The 24,858-nt window shown below is 34.9% G+C and overlaps 1 protein-coding gene across 3 annotated transcripts in view; it reads right to left on the bottom strand.

The window, feature by feature from the left end:
* The window catches only part of GALNT13 (polypeptide N-acetylgalactosaminyltransferase 13), a gene marked incomplete at its 3' end in the record, with an annotated part of 559,595 nt that overhangs the window by 510,894 nt on the left and 23,843 nt on the right, over nucleotides 1-24,858 (bottom strand). For all 3 annotated transcript variants that reach the window (XM_082841320.1, XM_082841322.1, XM_082841323.1), the window contains exon 2: nucleotides 13,122-13,192. The remainder of the gene's footprint in view (nucleotides 1-13,121; nucleotides 13,193-24,858) is intronic.

Raw genomic sequence — 24,858 nt, 5'->3', positions numbered from 1 at the left:
CGGGGTGGGGGAACTGTGGTCGTGACTAACATAGATAAATGCCCAAGTGACTCTATTTCTCTCTCTCCCTCCTCCCTCCCTCTTTTTCACCTGGACCCTACTGTTTCCAAGATACCTTCTAGTTTGACTCTCTGCTGCTCAATTGGGTGTCTCTGATACTGACTGAGGTTGCCTGGCAACATGACCGATGGAACACTCACCAGCCTGTGTGGTGGCTCTATTTTTTGGTTCACAGGTGGGAGATTTGGATAGAATTTCATAAGGTTTCCACATGGCAATTCTGTTTCATTCCCGTGAATGTGTAAGGAAGTTTATTGCTTACAATATTATTACTATAGTTCATTGCATTATTCATCATCGTTTAGAGGTTTTTATTTTTTGAAACTATTATTAATACTTCCAAAATTTTTAAAGAGGTTGGATTGCCCTTCAAAAGACTTCCTACCTTTTCATACACTCATTATCATAAAGCCAAAATTTTAAAGAATATTAAAAACCAAAAGGTTATTGATGGGGAAGAGATATAAGGGGAACTTCTTGCGGATTGGAAATGTTCTGTGTCTTGATCTGGGTAGTAGTAACACAAGTACATAACTATGTAAAAATTCATCAATCTGTATACTTAATATTAGTGCACTTTACACACTTTAATATACATATGGCATACTTCTAGAGTTTTAAAAGGTGCTGACAAGATGAATAAACACACATACACATATAGAAACAGAAGCTATATAAGCTTCGTATAAGTTTTAAAACAAAAATAATCTCTAGGCTTTTATCACAGAACATAACATCTTCTTAAAGACCAGACACTGTTGTTGCATTTAATCAGTTTAACAACAGAGACATTTTGCCATATGGCAACCATGCTTTTACTAATAACTTGCTATTTATAGAGAAGGAGACTTCACTGTCACTTCGACTGGACAAATTGAGGGGAGTAGACAGCCCTAAAAGCCACACACTGCAGATGATTTGCTTTTTGTTTCAGCCTCACTGGATAGCAAGCTGAATGCCTCAGATGGAGAGAAAGATCACATCTAGAAATTCACCTCAAGGAGAGACTTCATACACAAGTCATACACACGCCTTGCTGGTCTGGCCTCTCCGGGGTGAACTAGATGTACCACTTCCTACAACATAAACATGGACAGAAAAATACACTGGCAAAATCTAACACAAACTTTAAAACAGTGGTCCTTAGTAGCTTTATTTTGCTGTATTTTATTTATAAAATTTTATCTTACAATCTCCATACCAAAGAGTGAGGGTGTTTTCTGTACTTTACCCATTGGACCTTCTAAAGAGCTTAGCACTAAAGTTGCACAGCTTTCAAAAGTACTTTTATGTTGTTCCTTATGCTCATCATGGCTTTAATAAATATTGCCCAATTTATAAATGAGTAATCTAAGGTTCAGAGAATTTAAGTGACTTGCCCCAAATGACACACTTATCTAAGCCAGCATCTTCCCAACCAGAATTTGAAGCCAGTTTTCCAACATACACCATGTTGTTTAACGAACACCTATTGTTTCTTTCAGAACTGGCAAAACCTCCCCACCAAGCCAGTTCCTGTAAAAATTCAACTTTAGTTTGACTAAATATGTCTTTATCACTTATTTCCTGGTCTTTAGGATATTTATTTTGACAAGAAGATCTGTCTGGGGCAAATAAAAATGCATAGAATTGTGGTGTTTTAAAGCTGTGGAATAGGTAGTGGAGGTCCACTCGTACACCTAATTCGTTGTCAGCTGACAAAACTGAGGTCCAGCGAGTTCTGATAACTTTCACAAGTTTCATAACTTTTAGCGGTAGAATTCAAACTAGAACTCCTCTTATCTGTTTCTCGGTTTGACATTACATGCATATTACTATCATAAACCTAAATTTTGAGCAATATTTCAGTATAGCTCAAAGAATATAATTGATCTATTTAAAGGTATAAATTGAGACTCTCCATCCCAGCTAAAAGGTAAAGCTTTACACAAGAGAAACAATGCAAATTGCCTTTCTTCGCTCTCAGTCAGTATTAGTCATGAATAGACTCTGTCCTTCCTTAAACAACTGAATTTATGTTAACATAAGGTGGGTGAAATAAAACATACCACTTATTGATCCTCTCCTATGTGATAGACCCTTTGCATGTATTATCATATTCAATCCTCACAAAGATGTTTCAAGTAGTTGCTATCATGCTCTCTTACAGCTGAGCAAGTAGGACCAGTTAGGATAAAGACCTTGCTCAAGGTCACATAGCTAGTAATTTGCAGAGCTGAGATCAGAACCCAGCTCTGTTTGATGATAGAACCTGTGTATTTTAATCCACACCATCCTGCCTCAGAAATCTGATTACTTAAATGTAGTCCCCATCCTCTAATTGTGTCTAAGACTGCTAAGCGCCTACCAATACTAATCTTCCCCTTCCTTACTAGGGAGTCGTGTGTGCAGCTAAAACACTATACATAATAGCTTTGTTTGCAGCAAAGAGTAATGATGGTCAGGCAGAAAATCCCGGGTAAAGTTTCCAGGGAATATTTTTGAGCAGGGCTAAACCAGCTGGTAGCATGCCCTTTTGCCATTGCATTTTTTTTTTTTTTTTTTTGCGGTACACGGGCCTCTCACTGCCGCGGCCTCTCCCGTCGCGGAGCACAGGCTCCGGACGCGCCGGCTCAGCGGCCATGGCCAACGGGCCCAGCCACTCCGCGGCACGCGGTATCCTCCCGGACCGGGGCACGAACCCGCGTTCCCTGAACCGGCAGGCAGACTCCCAACCACTGCGCCACCAGGGAAGCCCTGCATTTTTTTTTTAACATCTTTATTGGAGTATAATTTCTTTACAATGGTGTGTTAGTTTCTGCTTTGTAACAAAGTGAATCAGCTATACATATACGTATATCCCCATATCTCCTCCCTCTTGTGTCTTATTTTTTCATTCTTGCTGCATAGAACCCAGATATGATGGCTGGGATCCAGGAGTCAGCTTAGACATCGGAAAACCCTTGAGGATGAAGTCATACTGCTAAAATGTTGGAACAGAACTAGATAAAGAAACTTGATTCCCTAATGACCAAAGTACCACAATTCCAGCCCTACATGCCAATGACCAGACTCCTTTATGCAGGAGAAACTTGAATTCTACCTTGTTTAAACGAATGAAATTTTGTTATACATAACCCACTGAGCCTCCATTGCTCACAAAACTGTGATAGCAACAAATTCACTTTGTGTGGAAAGACTACTAAAAATAGTATTGACTCAAGAGTTCTGGCTCTGGTTAGTGCAGACTAGGTAATGTATAGAGGAAAAAAAAAAACTCATCTTGCTTTGGAAAACTTGAAAAGCTGGGTTAAAATATATATAGATGAAAAAAAATTTCAGTTTTTCTACCACTTAGAAGGCGAAAAGCCACAACAGAATATCACTCTTATTCTAACAATGAGTAAGGGCCAGATAATCTATAATGTAATAATTTTTCTTGAGCTCATCTGAGAGCTGGGGTCACAAGGCCAAGAGATTAACTAAATTTCAAAGGGTAACAGCCATTCTGAGGAGAGGCAGGACATAGGAACGATTTCACCTTTAGCAGAACATGAGAGGCATGGGTGCTCATTTTGAAAGTGGGTAAGAAGAAAACAGCTAAGATGGTAACAAATACTCAAAGGCCAGAATGGGCTGGCAGAATAGTATAGACACCCTGGGATCTCCCAGACACAAAGGCATACACACTCGTTCATAATCTCTTTTTTTTTTTAGGCATCTCCTGGCAGCTCAGCAGCAAGATTAAGGTCAGGGCAGAAAGCCAGAGAGAGAGCACTTTGGTGTCACAAAGGCACAAAACCCTTTCTGCTTCCCCACACCCTTCTCTAATAAAAAGCAAACTTTAGCCTTTTAGGACAGAAAACCCTCATACCCCCAAGGGCCCTGGAAAAGATGCAGTCTCTGGGAAAGAGGTAGAAGCAAAAGTCATCAGACCCTGCTGGAGGAGCAGGTAACTCTCTTGAGCCCAGAATCTCATCCTAACACAATGCAGAGATCTGCTCCCACTGGGGGAAGAGCAGGACACTTTCTCTCACCAAATAACCCCAGAATCAAGGAAGAATGTGAGCATGATGAGAGGAATGGGTAGGAATACTGAAAAAGCCACACAACTAAGGCCCAGATGCACAGGACATTGTAAGATTAAGACTGGAGCAAAGTAACCCAGAACTTTTCCACTCTCACCAGGAACACAGCACCAAGTAACCAGCAGTCTACCCTGGGGAGGTACAAGATGTAACATGAGGCTTCCTGCATTTGGCAAGTGTAGGAGGGTAGAGAACAAATGCCGAGAAAAATCCTTTGGCCCTCTAGGACCCACACTAAGCACAAGGAAGCAGCAGCACTGTTGCTGGAACTGGAAGTCTTTAAAAAAACACCCATTGGTATAAACTGTTAGATGAACGAAGAAAAAAAGAAAAATCATTCGATAATCTCAATGGATACAGAGGAAGCATTTGATGAAATGTAAAACCCAGTTATGATTCAAAATCCCAACAAAATCAGAATAAAAATAAATTTCTCAATCTAATGTATGATATTTACAAAATACATCACAATAAACATCATGCTTAATAGCAAAATGGTGACAGTATTCCCTTTGATTTGGAAATAATAACAGAATTTCCACTCTTCTTCCCACTGTCATTCAGCCTTGTTCTGAACATTCTAGCTAATTCAATAAGATATGAAAAAAAAGTAAAAGTATAAAATTTGAGAACTATTAAACAATATTATCTTTGATCACTGACAACATAGGTCTTTATGTAGAAAATCCAAAATAATCCACTCAAAAACTATTAAAATTAATAAGTGAGTGTACAACCTGCTGTATGCAAGGTCAATATAAAAATTACATTTCTTTATATGAGGAACAGAAAATAAAGTTTTTAAAAATATATAATACATAATAATATTAAGCTGTGTAAAACTGCTAGGAACAAATTAACCACAATGAATAAGACCTCTGTGCAGAAAGCCAGAAAATATAATTGAGAGAAATTAAAAAGACCTAAATATATAAAGTATGTACTTTGTATATGTTCATAGATTAAAGGAGTCAACATTGTAATTATGCCAATTCTTTAAGAATTTATTTAGCAATAGATTGAATGTAATCCCAACTAAAATCCTAATTTTTTTGTCAAATTTGACATAGTAATTCTAGAATTTATATGAAATAAGGCAAAGTCAAGATTCCTTGAATAAAAATATTGTGGGAGAATATTTTTTAATTGGTATGTAAAATTATATGTTTCATGTGCCCAGTAGTGTTTTTTGATGTCTGTATACACTACAGTGTGTTCACCACCAAAAACGTTTAGTTTCCATAAGTCGCCGTACTGCTGACCCCCTTTCCCCATTTCACCTTCTACCTCTTCCCCTCTGGTAACCACTACTCTGTTCTCTGTAACTATGTGTTTGGTTTTGGTTTGGTTTGTTCATGTATTTATCTATTTATTTTTTATATTCCACATATATTTCAACAACATGGATGAACCTTTAGGGTATTATGTTAAGTGAAGAAAGTCAGACAGAGAGTGTGTTTTAATAGATATCAGAAATAATGAAAAAGTGGCCAGAGTTAAAATAGTGTCATAAGTAGTAAGAAGACACTAAAAGACAAATTAAAAAGAATAATTGCCCCCAAAACATAGACATATGCACATTTAATTTATGATGTTGGCAATAAAGAGTAGTAGGCAAAGGAAAGAATTTTCAGCATGATTCTGTAACAACTAGATATCCATTTGAAAGGAAAATAGGATTTCACTTCTACCTCAAACCATTCATGAAAATCAACTGAACAGGAATAATCTAAATGCAAAGAGGCAAAAATATAATTAAGATTAAACTTAAAAACTTTTCCTCATCAAAAACTCCATTAAGAAATTGAAAAAGCAAGTCACAGAGAGGGAAAAATTATTTGCAACATTTAATTTATAGGGGGTTCTTAATCCAAATATAACTAATTTCTGCATATTAACAATTTTAAAAATCACCACAATAGAAAAATAAGCAAAAGCACCTGAACAATTTATAAGTAATAATAAACATATGCCAATGAAACCACATAGCATGACCGCCTTATTCAACAAGAAATGTAAACTATACTTTCATCAGAATGGCTAAAATTAAAAGGACTGATTAAATCAAGTATTGGTAAGGATGAAACAGTTATGAATTCTCATATACTACTGACTGGAGTGTAACTGGTATAGCTACTATGGAAAACTGTTTGGCAGTATCTACTAAAATTGAAAATTTGCATAAAATATAACAGCATTTTCACTGGCAAGTATATATCCAATAGAAATGCATGTACATGTACAGCAAGAAACATTTAAAAGAATGTTCATAGTAGCATTATTCATAATTGCCCAAACCTAGAAACAGCCCAAGTGTCCATCAACAACACAGTGGATAAATACTATGTAGTATTTTTATACAATGGAATACCATACAGCAATGAGAATTAATGAACCACATAAAAAAATTAATGAAACTTAGAAATACATGTTCAGGAAAGGAAACCAAACACAAAAGAATACATGTTATATGACTATTATCTATGTAAATTCAAAAATCAAGCTAAATTAAAATTCTGTATTTAGCGACACATAATGAAAGGTTAAAACTATAATGAAAAGTAAGGAAATGATTACTGCAAAAGTCACAAAAATGTTATCTGTCAGGGAATTGATGGAAGGGGGGGGTTAATCTTTAGGAGAAGAAAAAGCAACATTTCTGGAATGCAGAAAATGTTCTACTTCTGTATCTGTATGATGGATGCATGGGTCTTTGCTTATAAAAATTATTGTTTTGTGTGCTTAATGTATAAAAATTCACAGTAAAAAAAAGTTTAAAATGGCAATAATTCTGTAATTAAATTTTACAAATTAAAAATTATGATACAGTTGACTCTTAACCAACATGGGTTTGAGCTATGTGGGTCCACTTATACATGGATTTTTTCAATAAATATAGTACCTGTATTTTCTTTAACTAAGTGTGGGGAAGAGTTTGTGTTTCATTAGAGATCACAGTGTAAAATCAAAAGAACTAGTGTTTGAGTCCTGATTCTATCCAAACTGTTTCAGCTTCCTGCCTTTGGTTGAATCATTTATCAATTCCTTTATTTTTTTTTTTTTTGTATTTTTTTTTCTTTGCAGTACGCGGGCTTCTCACCGCCGCGGCCTCTCCCGTTGCGGAGCACAGGCTCCGGACGCGCAGGCTCAGTGGCCGTGGCTCACGGGCCCAGCCGCTCCGCGGCACGCGGGATCCTCCCGGACCGGGGCACGAACCCGCGTCCCCCGTATCGGCAGGCGGACTCCCAACCACTGCGCCGCCAGGGAAACCCCAATTCCTTTATTTTTAAGGCAGAGATAGCAGTAAGCGTACTTTTGACTTCACAGGAGTGGGCATCCCTAACTTCCCTCCCATGTTGTTCAAGGGTCAACTTTATATGAGACAAAGTTCAATTAATATAACTAACGTCTACTGAGAATTTACTGTGTTAGGAGCCACTGTAAGTACCTTATCTCATTTGATCTTTACAATTTTCAGAAGACATAGTACTATTACTGTCACATTTCAGAGGTGAAGAGACTGAGGCAGAGAGACCTTACATGTTACACAGCTATAGAGGTCTCATTTTAAGATCTGAACCCATGAATTAGTATGGTTCTGGAGTCCATGCTCTTATGTAGTGCATTCTACTATGTCTCCAATATAGAAAAAGAGAGATATTCCCTATGCTAGGTGTTAGTTTTCTTCTCTTGTCAAAATTACAATTTAGTATGATAGGTAAACTAAGTCTGAAATACTAATCTTTCATGGATACAAGATATTAAATCTTTAATTTAGCACTGTATCCTTGTTTCATTGTAAGCTCTGCTAAGGAAGGGAGACAGATCACATTAAGATGACATATTTATTTTCCTCATTTATAATTGAGCAATATCATAAATTACACTGTTCTTGTTGCCCAGCATAGAAGTGAATATGTATAGAAGATTCATCCCAACCATAGGGATATTTTTCCCCAAAGGTCAGAAGAGTTTTCTCCCTGCCAAAGACTTAACTAAACAAGGGGAAAACTCTTAAAAAAATATATGTTTCTCTGATTATTGGTAACATCATTTTCCAGTTGAGTCAACCTGGAAATCTCAGTTATTTTTTAGAGGAATGATATGTAGTGGTGAACTATGGATCCTTTGGAGTTTGACTGAATGGGCTCAAATAACTTGCTATTTTCTAGTTATTTAACCTGGGACAATTTACTTAGTTAATTCTGCCTCAGTTTCTATTGCACAAATGGGGATGACATTAGTGTCTACTGCTCACGGTTGTTTCAAGTTAAATAATAAATGTAAATCATTTAAAACAGAGACAAGTACATAGTAAATGCTACACAAGTGTTAATTACTATTATTACTCCCTGACCTATTGCCTTCAAAAATCTCACCCACATCTATTCCTTTCTCCCCATTCCCACTGCTATGACCTAGGTCCCACCTTCATTCCTTCATTCTTATAGTGCTACATTTTCCTATAAATTGTTCTTGACTACGACTGGAATCCTTCGTGAAGACAACACCAGATTAATATTCAAATAAGAAACTTTAGTTCACAGGATTGGCCTTACAAAATATTCTCTTTGTTTTGTCAATTGCCTAGTAAATTCAAATTTCTTATTCTGATGATCAGTATTTCCTACAAACTAGCTCCAGCCTTATTTTCCAGCGTTTTCTGTTTTCAGTCCAAGACAAGAAACTTATTCTGTTGTCAAACTAATTAACTGACCATTCATTGAATGTGAAGTATACCTTTTCACCTCTAACCCTGGATATGTCATTTCCTTGATTTTTCTGTTAATATTTTCCACCTGCATAAAGATCTAGCACAAATGTAATCTCCACGGTGAAACCTTGAATGAATGCAGTTTAGAATTGTATCTTCTTTCTTAAATCTCCTCTAATGCTTTATTTTTCATATATATGTATACATTTATATAACATTATTTCTCAAATTATTTGAAATGACTTTATTAATTTGACTAGTTTAGACTATTTTGATGATATCATAACCTAATACCACACCCTCTGCTTTATTTAGGCCTGGGCATATCTTATCTCCTCAAATTGAAGAAAGAATTTTCTTGAAAGTCATTTTTGTCTCTCCCTCCCACCTGCTCTCATACTTAACCAACACAGTGCCTCTCATATTATGGCAGCATGTGGTAAGTATTTATTGAATTGAGTGAAATAGAATTATTAAATGTAATCACTAGCTTTGTCTTTCAGAGATCAACTCTGGAAATTGAAAGTAGAATTCCATAAGTCCTTCAGGCTCAAAACCAAGAGTAGTGTGAGAACAACCAAAGACTTGACCCATTCATTTTTAGAGCAATAATATTTTGTATACTAATAAGTTTGAAAATATCCCTGAGGTAAAATGTTGCTAATGGTTTGTTTCAAGAAGTGATGTGTAAAGGGACTGGGATTGATGGATGACTGAAATGGAAGAAGATGAAGATCACCAAAGAGTGAAAGGGAAAGTATCAGTGTGGCTGGTGTGTTGTTAAGGATGTCCCTGAGTTTGGACACACCTGAAAATGATGACTAGGGAGGAGAATGATTAAGTCAAGCTGGACTCTTCAAACCTCTCAGCATTGCATGAAGTGGCTGGAGAACTGCAAGAAAAAGGTGTGTTCAGTCACTTCAGATTCTAAGAAGTAAGATTAATAGAAGCATAAGATATGATCTCTGACCTTAGGGAAGAAACTTTGGTATTTTTCAAGTTTTCTGTACTCAAACAGCACTTTTTTCAAGGTAATGAGTTTTGGGTTGCTGAGTGGTCCTACCAACACTTAATATAAAACAATTGTCATTTATTTAGTTGAAATTCAAGTATCAACTACTTATTTACTAAAGAATTAATATCTATGATCTGAGGTTTGAGAGTAAAGGTTTTTAGGCAAATAAAAGAAAGATCAGTCACTGAATTTCAGTGCTCAACATCAGGTTAAGAGGATAAAGAAAAGGATAAAGCTTTAGAAATAAACGGGTGGAAGATTCAAATTAGACATTTTTCCACAGAAGACATACAGATGGTCAACAAACACATGAAAGGTGCTCAACATCACTAATCATCAGGGAAATGCAAATCAAAACGGCAATGAGATATTACCTCACACATATTAGAATGGCTATTGTCAAAAAGACAAGAAATAACAAATGTTGGTGAGGATCTGGAGAAAAGGAAACCTTTGTGCACGGTTGGTGGGAATGTAAATTGGTGCAAACACTGTGGAAAATAGTATGGAAGATCCTCAAAAAATTACAAATAGAACTACCACATGCTCCAGCAATTCCATTTCAAGGTATTTATCAGAAGAAAATGAAAACACTAACTTGAAAAGATATATGTGCCCCCATGTTCATGGCAGCATTATTTACAGTGATCAAGATATGGAAACAACCTAAGTGTCCACTAATGGGTGAATGGATGAAGAAGATGTATATATATGCACAATGGAATACTATTTGGCTGTGAAAATGAATGGAAGCTTGCCATTTGCAACAACATGAACAGACCTTGAGGGCATTATGCTAAGTGAAATAAGTTAGACAGAGAAAGCTAAATACCATATGATCTCATTTACATGTGGAATTTAAAAACAAACAAAAACCCCAAGCTCACAGATGCAGAGAACAGATTGGTGGTTGCCAAAGGAGATGGTGAAGGGTGGGTGAAAGAGGTGATGGGGGTCAAAAGTACAAACTTCCAGTTATAAAATAAAAAGTCATGGGGATGTGATGTACAGCATGGTGACTATAATTAATAATATTGTATTGCATATTTGATAGTTGCTAAGAAAGTAGATGTCAAAAGTCCTTATCACAAGAAGAAAAATGTATAAGGATATGTGGTTACAGATGTTAACTAGACTTACTTGCTGATCATTTTGCAATATATACAAATATTGAATCATGTTGTACACCTGAAACTAACACAATGTTTTTGTCAATTATGCTTCAATAGAAAGTTAGATAAACCTCAAGCTTCAGTCCCATGAATGATAGATTTAAACTTTCTGTGGTGCATTTTCCTCACATGAAAATTGAGATAATATCATATCTACCTCATGATATTATTGCTTACATTAACTTAGATGTTGAATGCAAAGTGCATGGGATAGGGTCGATACTTAATATATATTTTTTCTTGCCCACATCCCTTCAATTTCCATGAGTCGTTTAACAAAACATTGGATGAGATTGTTCCTCCAAATTAGTTGACAATCATTTTAACAATTCTCTTTATTCTGTATCTATAAGTTTGCCTGGCTTCCTTCAAAACAAGCATTTCAGATTCCATAAGCACACAACTTCCCCCTCTTTTCTCCAAAAAGCACACAAACACACTTTCAGTCTAGATTTGCTATCACCACATAATAGGATATACATATTGTTTGACTAAATAGTTTGTTTCTTCACTAAGAGTTCAAAGGAGGAAAAGTATCTACTAAGAGCATCTTGATTTGGGTGTGAAGAAAGCTGAAGTTTAGTTTCTTTTTGAGCATGTCAATCAACAGTATTCACTGAGTACCTTTGTTGTATATTTTATATGACGTGATCATGAAGTTATGATGCTTATTAACAAATGTACGTGAATTGAAATATCCAAATGAATCAATTCCAATTTAATAACCATGAACATTTATCAAGCATTAACTATGTAGATGGAATTGTGCTATAGTTTACATGTATTAACTCACCACAAATTCAGCAGTTCCTAATCTTATATCCATTTTAAAGAGACATTTTAAAGTAATTCAAAGTCACACAGCTAAAAAGAGATAATCCAGAATTTAAACCCAGGAAGTCTGAATCCAGAGTCAAAATTCTTAAAACACTACACTATGTCACCTGTTTGTTTGTTTTTTTAAAGTAGTTATACTGGGAGACAATGTACAAACATCAATACTGCCATCATTGCCTCTACATTTTTTGGAAATTTTAATTTAGAATTGTCCTCCAGATTATCGCAATTCATCAAACAAGGAATGTGAGCATGCAGAGGCTAGGACTCTATGATTCTATGGTTCCTTCCAACTTCAAAATGATAATATAAGAGCACTTGCTTTTTTTAATAAATGAAAGATGACTTTTAGAGAATTTCAGAACTCTAATTCTAAACACTTTTCATCAAAGAATAATTTAGGTGATTCATTAACTTTCTTTCAGAATCCACATTTTCACTTATTTCCTACTAGTTCAAAGCCATCCAAGTCAGGAATTGAAAGCATCATTTGAAATGGAAGCAATGACATGACAGATGATACAGAAAAAAAAATTGCAACATTTCCGTGATACTGCTTAAGCAAAACAAAAATCCAAAGAAATAATTAGAACATGTTTGTATTCTTATTAAATATTAAATAAATATTTAAATATTCAGGCTCTTAAATAAAATTAATTTAACTTTTTCTAAGTTGTTGGTGAAGGTAATATTTCTTGAAAAGCTGTGTGTTTTGATCAAAGCCCAGGTCTTCACTTTGAATAGATATTGAGCAAGTTATTAAAACTTCTTGGATCTCAGTTTTCTCATTTATAAAATGGGAATAAAAATAGTAATCTTAAAATATTTTGGGGAGAATTAGGACAAAATATATAAATGCCTGATACACAGCAAATCTTAATCCTCAGCAAATCCAAATATTTAATTCTGTACTCCTATTTAAAATTTCCATAGCAACACTGGCTAATAACACTAATTTTTCTTCATGCTTGTCAACTTATGATTAAAAGGGAAAAAAACTCAAATAAAAAGTGATAAATATTATGTACCATTTATATACATAGAACAAGTGTAAAATCAGTCATTAGAAATCTTGAAATTATACAACTTAATTCAGACTAGCAAATAGCTCAAATCTTTATCTTTTATATACATTTTTCCTCAGTATTCACAAATGTAAAGAACTGTAAATAGAAATGTATTCTTTCATGACTGTCTGCCAAATTTATTCAGCATGACTGCAATTGAGTGGAAAAATAAAAATACATATTACTTACTGTATGTGGCACTTGGTAATTTCAAAATGATTTGCAAACATTCATTCTCAAAATACTCCTACAAAATGCATCTGGGAAAAGAAAGAAATGCAAAAGAGTAAGCAATTTGCCATGGTCACAGAAAAACTAATCCAGAACAACACTCACTTAGACACCACATATTTTAACATACCGAAATGAGCTTTTGTAAAATATAGATTATACATACAGTATATTATAATGGGCTGATGAACAGAAATGTTCCCAACTATATGCAAATATTCTACACATCAGTCAAGGAGGACACTCTTAAGATGAATCTGCACATTGGCTTCCAAAATACATGCAAGAAACACAGGCCCCCAGAACAAGCCAGAATAACATAAAAGCAATTCAAAAATGAGATATTTATAAGTAAATTTTAGTTGGAGATTTTAGGTGGCTATTACATAATTCAAGTTTTGCAAATGTACTTTTGTCTAATATATGAAGATCACTGAGTCGGAGGAGAATTTTGCTTGATTTATCCAGAGAATTACACCAATTCACTTTGTAACTGCGTTTCAATTCTAATTGAAAACCATGTACTGAGAAAAATGCAGGCATGCCACTTGCACTCGTCACAAAAATAAACATTCATTTTTTTTTCAGAAGGCCAATTATAAGGAGAAAGTTATTTAATCAGATTTCATTAATTAATGTGTTTGTTTTAGGGGAGAGGTGTTAGGGAAAGCACAGTAATTTCAAAGTGCAAAATATTTCAGCTTAAGTGAATTTTATGCTTCTGGGTATACTGTTTTATAAAAGAACTGTTCAAATGAAACAAAACAAAACACAACCTAATGATAATTAAAGTAACCCTTCAAAGTACCACATGTTGTTTCAGACAGATTAAACACACTATGGACAATAACAAAGTAGCAAGCATCTTTAGAGAGACATTAGTTTTCAGCAACCAGCAGAATTTCCGCCCAGATATTTAGTTGTTTATAGGACTAAGCAGAAATACTAGCTTACCAAATCAACAGTTCAACTGCAGAACAGGCATTCTGAGTCGAACGTCTAATTGATAGTCCTCTAGTGTGTGAAAGACAACAGGATGGCACTGGCCTCTACCTGGTATAGGAATGAATGATTTTACTAATCCTCAACAGAGAGTTTCTCAAAAGGAGAAAACTAGAGATAGTTAGCGAATTTATAGTTAAAGGTCAAAAGTAAGTCATAAGCATTAATCATCTCAAATCATGATTTTTCATTTACAATGGACACATCTTTCAGAGAGATACCTCCTGGGGTTATAGGTGTACTATTCGACAAAATAATTATAATGATAAAGAAAAAACCTTTAATTTAATTAAATAAACTAGATTAAGAGAACAGTGACCACTAAAGGTAAAGCAATGCAGCCCACACATTCTGGTTACATTATGGCATATTGCAAATAACTTAAATATCAATATGTTTTGTAGAATGCTTAAAAAATATGGACCTGTAATTTGGGATAATTGTAATAGCAGTCACCTAAATCCGAAACTCTGCACACACACTGTAAAATATACAGCCAACAAAAACAAATAAAAACACACAAATCCTAGGCCTTCAGCATAACTGGAAGTTGGAGGATAATAAAAATGTCAGATTACCTGTAAACAGAAAATTAAACACCAATTTCTAACAGAGCTATCTTTCAAGCTCCCACTATATGTATTACAGTGATCTATCTAAAGGGTCTAGAAACTGAGGGAGAGAGAAGAAGAAAACAAAGGTCCTAAAAGTGACACAAAATTCACTCTCAGAAAGTCCACTGAGACTGTGAAAATGTTGAAAAATTATCCTCACGTATTATAACGTGAACACAGGAAGAAGACTTAAAAGTATACAGAATTCAAGGTGACAACATTTTTTTTCTTGGGGAGGAATAAGGCATTTTAAAATGATGGGGCTAAGTCAAAAGAACTTAGGCCTCAGCTTCAAGAGATTCTCAAAAGTCAAATCTGGGACAATTGGAAAATCAGAATAAATAATTATAAAGAATTAAACTTCATTACAGAATATAAAATATAAATAAAAGAAAGTATATAAGGAAGAATTGGAAAACTCTTCCCTTCTGTAGAATGTACCTTGGAGTTAGAAAATCACCACTAAGCACATATTATAGTTAACTGATTTAGTCAAGAAAACACCTGCAGATCAACACTCATGGGTGAAAGTGTGCTGACAAACAAGATATTTCCATAGCCTTGAAGTATCTTCCCCAAATCACTTACTAATTACAATGGAGAAAACAATGGAGAAACTTGGCAGAGATCACCTTAACTAAATGATTGAAGACAACATCATCAAAACGGCACAAGCACACATGACAAGTCTCCAAGTATGATGCCCTTGAGAAGGACACATCACTTCTGTGATAAGTCTGCCAAAAATGTATAAACTGAATCAATAATTAGGAAATATCAGGAAAACCCAAACTGATGAAAGTCTAAAAATATCTGGCCTGAACTCTTCAAAGTCATTAAAAACTGAAGAAATGTTCCAGATTGAAGGAATTTTTCAAAAGACATGACAACCAAATGCACGTGTGACCCTAGATGCACCGTGAGTTACATAACAGTATTTTGTTAAAAATGATATTCTTAATTTTTACAACTGTACTGTGGTTATATAGGAAAATGTCCTTATCCTTAGGAAATACACACTAAAGTACTTCAAGTAAAGAAGCATGTTGTATGTAACTTATTCTCAAAGGATTCAGGGAAACATTATATATATGCACATATATACATACATATATGTATATATAATTATGTAATTATACAATGCATATCTATATCTATATCTATATATATATATGAGCATATATGGAGAGAGAAAGAGCAAGCAGAAATAATAAAGCACAAGGGATAAAATGTAAATAACTAACGAAACTGGACAGAGAGTATTCAGGGTTCTGAAGTATAATAATTACAATTTTCTGTATGCTTGAAGCTATATCAAAATTTTAAATTAGAGGCAATAGGTAGAAATAAATAAATGTCTTACTTTCATTGAGATATTTTGGGATCACAGAAAAATAGCCAAAGAGATAATCAATGACATGTTTTTAAATTAAGAAAAAAATTAAGAAGTTAAAAAACAAATCAGAATCATTGCTCAATGTTTTTGGACAACTAAAATAACAAAAATCCAGATATATATACACATTCTCCTGCATTTTATATATTATATATAATTCATATATTAAATATGCATATATTTAAATCAGATATCTTTTAAATAACATATTTATATATGCATATTAAATTCATAAAATAAAGAATGAAAGTAAATATGGAATTTAGCTTTGGGTTTTTAAATAAACCATATAAACAATATTAAAGTCAGTGAATTCAGCAACGTAAAGTTAAATAATAAAGTGATATGCATAAATAAAAGTGTTCAGCAATTAAAGAAAAAAAAAGATTATCAAACAGTCTTGAAGGTAATCAGTATAACTGTTTCTTTCTTATATAACTGTTTTTCTAAATCAAAATTACCAACTTCTGTTTTTTTCAAATTCAGGAAAAAAAAGACACATAAAAAAATAAAAATCGCCCTTAATTCCTAAAACAATATATTTCATTTCAAACAATATATTTACTGTCTTTATTTCCAAACCATTATTTAAAGAATTATACAATATAAACTCATAATTAGATTCTTTTTTTTACTCTATTGTGAATTTCATTCCGTGACAACATTATGTTTGTTTATCATTACAATGCAAAATTATTTCACTGATTGGTATCCCATAGATGTAATCATTGATTTAATATTTTTTATCTATAACTTGTTAGCAAGTATCAGTTACCAAAAAATAAAAAACACTGCAAACGTATTTCTGAATGTATCTTCTGCCATATCATGATTGTCTCCTCAGGATAAAATACCCAGAAGGGAAATTACTGGATCAAATAGCATAAGGCTGTTAAAATTTGCTCAACTATATTTTATTAACACAGATGCACAAAATTTTCACATTTGAACAACCCCACAATCAGTTTATATTTTATAGTCACTGCAGCCATTTGCAGTTGTGACACAGTATTTTTTGCATGTTTGTGTCCTGACTTGGCCCTAGTTCTTCATATTGTCGTGTCTTGAATTGAGTTTTATGCACAAGTGTTGAGTTTACCTTTTAAAATGTCTACAAAGAGGTTAGCCAAAAATTTGACCTTGAAATAAAAAATTGTTCATATGGAAAAGCATGGAAACAGAGCAGTTTTAGTAAAATATTTATTTTTGGAGGAATTAACACTTCCCATTTTCTTAGGAAGCAACAGTTGAGATTTTACAGGACCTAAGGAAGAAAATAGATGAAGATATGTTACAGTCTTGTAACTGAGAACATACAAGGGGATTGATTACTACATGACGAGTGATGCAAGCAAAGACAGAAAACACTGCAGAGCCCCCTGAATAATCCAAGCCCCTCTACCAAGTCTCATTTCTAATTTATAGCAACAATGCGTCAGTATGTCTAGATACTACCATTTACATTTTATTACGTTAGATATTAGCATTTTAAGTGCCACTTTGATAGTTTTCAACAGTCTTCAAGTTACTTTAGCCACCTTTCCTTTTTCCTATATTTACTTTGTATTCTTGCAAATTCACACAGACTTAGCAACTTTCCTAGTCTGTAGAATCCATATTTTGTATTATTAAGTTCTGGAGATTAATACAAATATTATTCAGTATAAGCACCCAATCAACCCTTCTGGAGTCTCAGGTGGTCTGCCCTGGCAGGTCACTGATTCAATAACACATAACAAACCATGCCTCCCTTTACCCAAGACTACATTTTCTTTACTGGTTGATGAGAATGTCATATGAGATAAAAACTAAACCTTACTGAAATGAAGATATATGAACTCTTTTGCTTCCCCTCATCTTTAAGTCCTGTCATTGTGTCAGATAATAAAATTAGATGAACTTGCAGTGACTTACTTCTTTTAAAGCCATGTTGGTTGTTACCCCCATTTGTTCTGCTCTTTGAGGTGTATGAAAAAATGTCTTTTTGATTTATTCTATTTTCCTAGATATCAAAGCAAGCTGATGAATCTATAACTTCTAAAGTCATCACTGTGTTCTCTCTCTCTCCCTCCCCATTTTCATTTGGCATTCAAGAACCCTAAGTCAACTCCTTGTACACTTTCTATTGTAAATACGGCTTGGTAATAATCCTATGATAATTTCTATCATGAACAGCATGCCGAATCAGGATCTCCTCAACATTGCATTTAAAACTGTAATTCTCCTGAAGTCCATTAGCCAATTTAAGTCACTGCATAATTCCATATCGGGTTCAAACAGTAGGCAATGCCTTGACCAAGATCCTGAACACCCTCACCCCTTGATTTTTGACAGTGTGCTTACCTTGCAGACAGTGTCTACATTGTGGCATTCCCTAACTGAAGACTGTTTCATCCGTCCCTCTTCTCTGTTCATCCAGTTGAGAAGTCAAGACCTGTTTCCTAACTCAAGTGGGTTTTCAGTCAATTCTTTGTTCCCTTTACTTTATTTCACTTTTTTTCCACTGAATGTTCAAGGAACTGGCAAAGTGATTGTTCCAAACATTCACTAGCCTCTCCTGTAAAGAACACTGAATGCCTTCACCTTCATCCCCTGCTTCTAATCCACTGGCAGAGATATGAGAAGATGTTGGTTCCTTCATCCTCAGAGATGAAAGGTGAAACATGTTTGCTTAACTCACTTAACCCCACTCTCAGCAAACACACAGTAAAGCATGACTTATTTTATATCCTTCCCTCATTACTTTCTACTCACTGTAAAAATTTCAACTCTTCCTTTACATATCTCTATCTTTTGCTTACTTCACTTTCATGAAGTTTTTCCAAGAACAGATTAGAGATTCAGGCAGATTTATGTTCAGAGAACTTCATCAGTGTCATTTATAATATTTATAACTGTAAATCCTTAAAAGCAACTAGAGTGTCTAACAATTAGAGATCAACAAAGTAAGGTGTGGTTTGTGTAGATGATAGAATGCCAGGCAGCCACAAAACTCATGTCTCAAACAGTATTTATTTATATGCAGAAATCTTCAATATATCAATATATTTTTAAAACAATATAAATACTTTCTAAAATAACATGATGAATAAAGTAGCAATTGTGTAAATAATTATAAATATGTATACACACATGTATTTACATATACACAAATATATGTATAAAATTCAGAAAGACTGGAAGACTATATAGCAAAATGGTAATAGTTATGATCTCTGAATAATGTAAAAATATAAGTAATATGAACTTACTTTTTAATATTTTACTTAATTTTGCAAACCTTCTGCAATATATATATATATATATATATATATATAATCTTATCATTCAAAAAGAAAGAATACTAGTTTGAAAACTCAGAGGGAACAAAAGCAACACACTGCATATGTAAGAACCAAATACAGAGCTATAAATCAGGCAGAACTTCAGCATTAAAAGAGCTGGAGACTAGTATAGACACAATTGGGGCAAAAATAAGCAGTAAGAGTAAATTCTCAAAAAGTTAATAAAATGTGATTTTTTTGATGTGGTATGGCTGGACCTACCAGTTGCCTCCCCAATATTTATTCTCTCTGGCCTTAGATGCTATATGTACTTTATGCTCTTTGGCCTTTGCCTGCCCAACATGTAGATATGATTGGAACTCTGGCAGCTATTTTGAGATCTTAAAATGTCTACAAGAATCCAAGATCCTGGTGACATTAAAGAGCCAGGCTTCTCAGGCTTGGACTGCTGACATCAAGACTTCATATTTTGTGAGGGAAAAATAAAAGCACTAATTTCTTCAGGCCACTCTGGGCAAACACTGGACACAATTTCTAAGTGATACATACAACTACTTGAGAATTTGCAGGTAAGAATAAAGAAAATGTTTCTCTGTCAAGGATTTAATGATTATTTGACCAGAATATATTAGCAAATGTTAGGGTTCATATGTCAAATAATACTTAAAATGAAAAAAAATTCAAAGGAATTCAGAGGAGAGAAATGGAAAGAATCAACATTTAGGAAATTACAATACATTAAAAATGGCTCAAATAGAAAAATTTATATTTCATAAAAGGAAATACCTAGTAGTTTAGTTATATTTAATTGTATGAAGGATTATTTTTAAAGTTAGACTCCAAGTAATGAAATTGCTTTAACAGTAGGAGAGATTATATTACACACTAAAAATGAATTTCCAGAAACTAAAGATTATTTAGATATTAGCTTTTTTTTTAAGTGAAGTTTCTTTTGAGCCTAAATTTAGAACTGGGACCTTTCAAATCATGAGATCCAATTAGAAATGTAGTGTAAATATGTGATGAACTTTAGGTAGAGGATGTGAGTTAGTTTCCTATTATGTTTTATGGTCAATTTTGGTGCTTTCTTCATGTTTTACACCACTGTTTAAACGTACACATTTGTATTTACTTCTTCTGAGAATACGTTAAAACTGATTGAAAGTGTATCCTTAACTCCACTACACCATCCAAATATAGAGTGTGGCCGGTTGTATCTTCCAATGATGACCGCAACATGTCCCATCCTGCATGGTCTTCTGCAATGTGAGCTTGACATTTCGCCCATCACAAGATGAAGCTATTTCTTTGCCTCCTGGAATCTGAGCAGACCCTAGGACTCCTTTGACCAAGAGGATATGATAGAAGCAACACTGTACCAGTCCAGGAGTAACCCTTAACTCACATCTTCTGTCTTCTGCCTCTTGGAGACCTCAGCTGCCATGGAAGAAGTTCAGGTCACTCTACTGGAGAGAGTGGCCATTTTGAGGAGCACAAGGCATCAGACATGTGACTAAAGAAACCATACTGGACGTCCAGTTCATCCGGCCTTTAGACGACTCCGGTCCCAGCCACCACCTGATGGCAACTACATGAGAGACCCCAAATGAGGATCTCCCAGCTGAGCTCTGTCAACCCACAGAATGATGAGAGATTATAATAAATTGCTATTTTTAAGCCACTAAATGTATGGATAATTTCTTGCATAGCAATAAAATAACCAGAAAATGTGATCATCCTAGAATTTAAAATCTAGAAGTATAACGCAATATTTGTCATCCTTTATTTATGTAAGTTCTAAAATTATACATATGAACATATACTGACCAGAATGTCAATTGTTTATATGGTAACCTATTTTTCTGTCTCTGTCTCTACCTCTATCTATGCAAGTTATCTTACATCCAGTTAAAATGATTTCCGATTGCTTTCTGGCTGATCGTGCACTAACACAGAAGTTTTATATATATGTGTATAAAACATGGATATATATATATACGTGTGTGTGTGTGTGTGTGTGTATTTATGTGCACATACAAACACACACACACAGTGGAATTCGGGGCCATTCAGCCTGTAAAACAGAATATATAGCAGAAACCTGAATGCTGAACTGACAATGTGGAAAACAGCTTAAATTTGTTTTCTGTGCTCCCAAAAAGCCAGGACTAAGACCAATAAGACCAATGAGAAAAGTCACAAGGAACAGAATTTAAGCTCAGCATAAGGAAAAGCCCTCTTACTGTAAAGAATGACAAAACAGAATGGGCTTCCCTAAGAAAGGGCCAAATGAAGAGTTCAAGAAGTTGAAGGTCCACTGTCCAGAAATGCTGAAAGGGATTTCAAGTTGTGGTTTGTTGCTGGAATTAAATGTTTTTTAAACACCCTCTTGAACCCACTATTTTGATAAATTTGTGGTGATTATCTTTGGAATAGATTATGCCAATATTTTTATATTCCCATCGTATTCTAGAAACAGACATGAGGAGTGTCACAAAGATTCATTCAATAGAGCATCATTAAATTCACAGCCCTTTATCCTACTGAATCAATGTTTTCAAGACATTTATTGAATAACTAGCTATATTATGGACTTTAGTAGACCTCGGGGGAACAATGAGGAATGTGATGCCTCCACTGTGAAAAAGATTGTAATTTAAAATCGGAGACAGAGGAAGACACAACCATGATAACATGGTATAAGTTAGCAACAGCAATAAGAACAAAGTACTGTGGGAACTGGAAAAAGGAATAGAAAAAATTCTGTCCTGGAGATTGGGGAAATCCTGTAAAAAGAGTTAGCATTTAAGCTGATCCTTGAAAGGACAAGATAGGTAATTCAAGGCTACAAAGCAGTGTGAGCAAACAGTCATGGATATCTATGACATGTCCAGGTAACAAAGAGATAATTCAGTGAATCCTTAAAATAGATTAGGAGGGGGTAACAAATGAGAAGTGAGGCTGCAAAGCTCATTGGGATAAATTTCTATGAAGGGTTTTGAATGATATATCAATACTAAAGAAATAGAAATTTAACCTGTAGAACTTTCATAGGTTTTTACACCCAGGAGTTACATGCCCAGAATTATATTTAGTGAGATCCCCCTATTGGCAGCGTGGAGTAGGTAATGGACTACACGATGTGGAGTAACTTTATTTTAAAGAAAGATGTCAGTCTTGGGTGTAGATTAGGCACCACTTTGACTGAGGGAAGGTGGGTGACAGGATCACCCTCAAGATCCCTTTCAATCTTAAACCCTGTGACTTACATCCCTTGCAAAGGAAACAAGTTGCAGACAAATTCTTTAAAATGACAGAGGTGGCAGAACTCTTGGGCCACTCTGGTGAAAATCACAAAGACATTGCTATTTCAAATACCCAATGAGTTTGACAAGAAGTACAGAAAGTGCACAATCTTTGACGAGCTGACAATGGAACGTGAGAGGGAAAAAAAATCACAAGGAAGAAATTAATACAGCACAGGAGAAAGGCATTTTCAACTATCCTTCTGGGAAAGCCAGATAAAAATTTGACTGACCTAAATCCTTTTGGGCCTGCATCATTTTCCAAAGTAGCGTCTACAGCTTTGGAAGGCCTAGGGGACCTCTCTGTACATGTGCAATCTAATTAATGCATGTAGGAAGGACTTAATTGTGTAGGACATTTTGCTAGGTACAGCACAAAAAGAACTACGTTTGACTGCCTTCTCGCATTTCACAATCTATTAAAGACAGATGGATGTAGATATACAGCTACAATTTAGGAAGATAAAAGAAAGGATTCATTAAACTGCAGAAAGAAAAATGTATGTACTTATGTTAAATGCTTCATGAGCATCAATAAGCGGGACAACTTGATTAGTGCCATTTCAAGGAGAAACAGAGCTGAGGGTCAGAGGCTAAATGGCAGTGACACAATCTCACTCCCGAGACTTGTTGGAAGGAAAAAGGAAAGCTTTGCCTTATCCATATTTAACAGCACTGTAAGCCAAGGTCAGTGAAGGGGTCTGAGGCACAACAAGCCACAGGACTGCAGCTGCTTAAAGGGAGGGAGGACAGGCCAACCACAGCTAGGAATCATTCTGGGGAATACGATCTCCTTTTCTTCGCTTCCTTCCCTTTTGTTGTCGTTGATGTTGGTATTGGGCCACTTGGCCCTGCCTAGGGAGCTCTATATATGGAGGCAGCAAGGAGGCAGGAATTCATGAAATTCCTAATGACTTGAAGGTGTGAACCTGGATTGAGAAAGTAACACGTGAAAAAGTTTGAAATTGGGGTGCAGTGTGAACTTTTACGCTGAGACTGACACACGGTGTGTGAAATCAGAATTCTTAAGTATTCTGAATGACTTGCTTGATGGCAATCAGCCAAGCATATCATCAGATGAGAATTTTAGCTACTGAAGAAGCTCACTGTCCTTGAAGCCCCCGCACAGTGGTAAAGGCTATTTTCCTATAGAATACAGCCAGAATAACACAGTCTGAATGCCTTTGCTGAAAAACACACAGAAGAAAAAGTAAATATTCTACAAGATAACAATATGTCTCTTATTAATGCCCCTTATTAAAAAATTTGTAATATTGTTCACATGGAAAGATTTGACATTTATATTTTTTATGGTATAAGAGACCCTTTCTTGACAGAATGGCTTGGCCTTATGAAAATATGTAGCTCTATTATGCAAATGTTGTTCATCTCAAACGAGGACATAACCCCCAGAAGCAGGAATGAGAAAGTCATCTTTTTAATAGTATGAGACTTCAGTAAGGCAGAGATTTGACAGAAAGAAAGACGGGCAGACCCAGAGAAAAAAGGATTTTGCCACGTGGACCCCCAGGGCTTTAGAATTGCAAAAGCACTAAGTAATTGCATGCAGTGCACATGAACCGTTGCTGAAAACCCATCTGTAAGTATGTGCCTCTTAACGAAATTTTGGAAGCTACTGATCTTGCATTTACATAGTGTCTTAAACCAAGTAGACCCCAAAACCACTAGCCAGATTTATTAACTGATTATGTATACTGACTGCTTAAGCAGGAATCATTTCATGCAGCAATAAAATGCACTTCTGTATTAAAATGTGGCAACATTTTATTGGCCCACAATTTTATATATCAAGTTATTGTGAGATGTAGCCCTCTGGCCAATTAAAAATGCATGGGTATTTACAGATTTATAATAAAATACAGATGCATACAACTTTATTAAAATCACATAATTTTTTTCCTAGGCAAATACTAAATACATATATGATAAAAATATAGATGGACAGAAAATAACATCAGCTAAAAAGTGACTAAATGGGGGAGTTTTAGGGTGTGTTATTGTGAAGAGGAGTGAGAAGAGTAAAAGGGTATATGAAGAGTTGTTGGTGGTGAAATGTTGTTGGCATCAGGCCAT

Source organism: Leucopleurus acutus, assembly GCF_964270905.1.
Source record: "Leucopleurus acutus genome assembly, chromosome: 6".
NCBI lineage: Eukaryota > Metazoa > Chordata > Mammalia > Artiodactyla > Delphinidae > Leucopleurus > Leucopleurus acutus.
The sequence above is the reverse complement of the archived record's forward strand: the minus strand, read 5'-3'. Positions and strand labels throughout refer to the sequence as shown.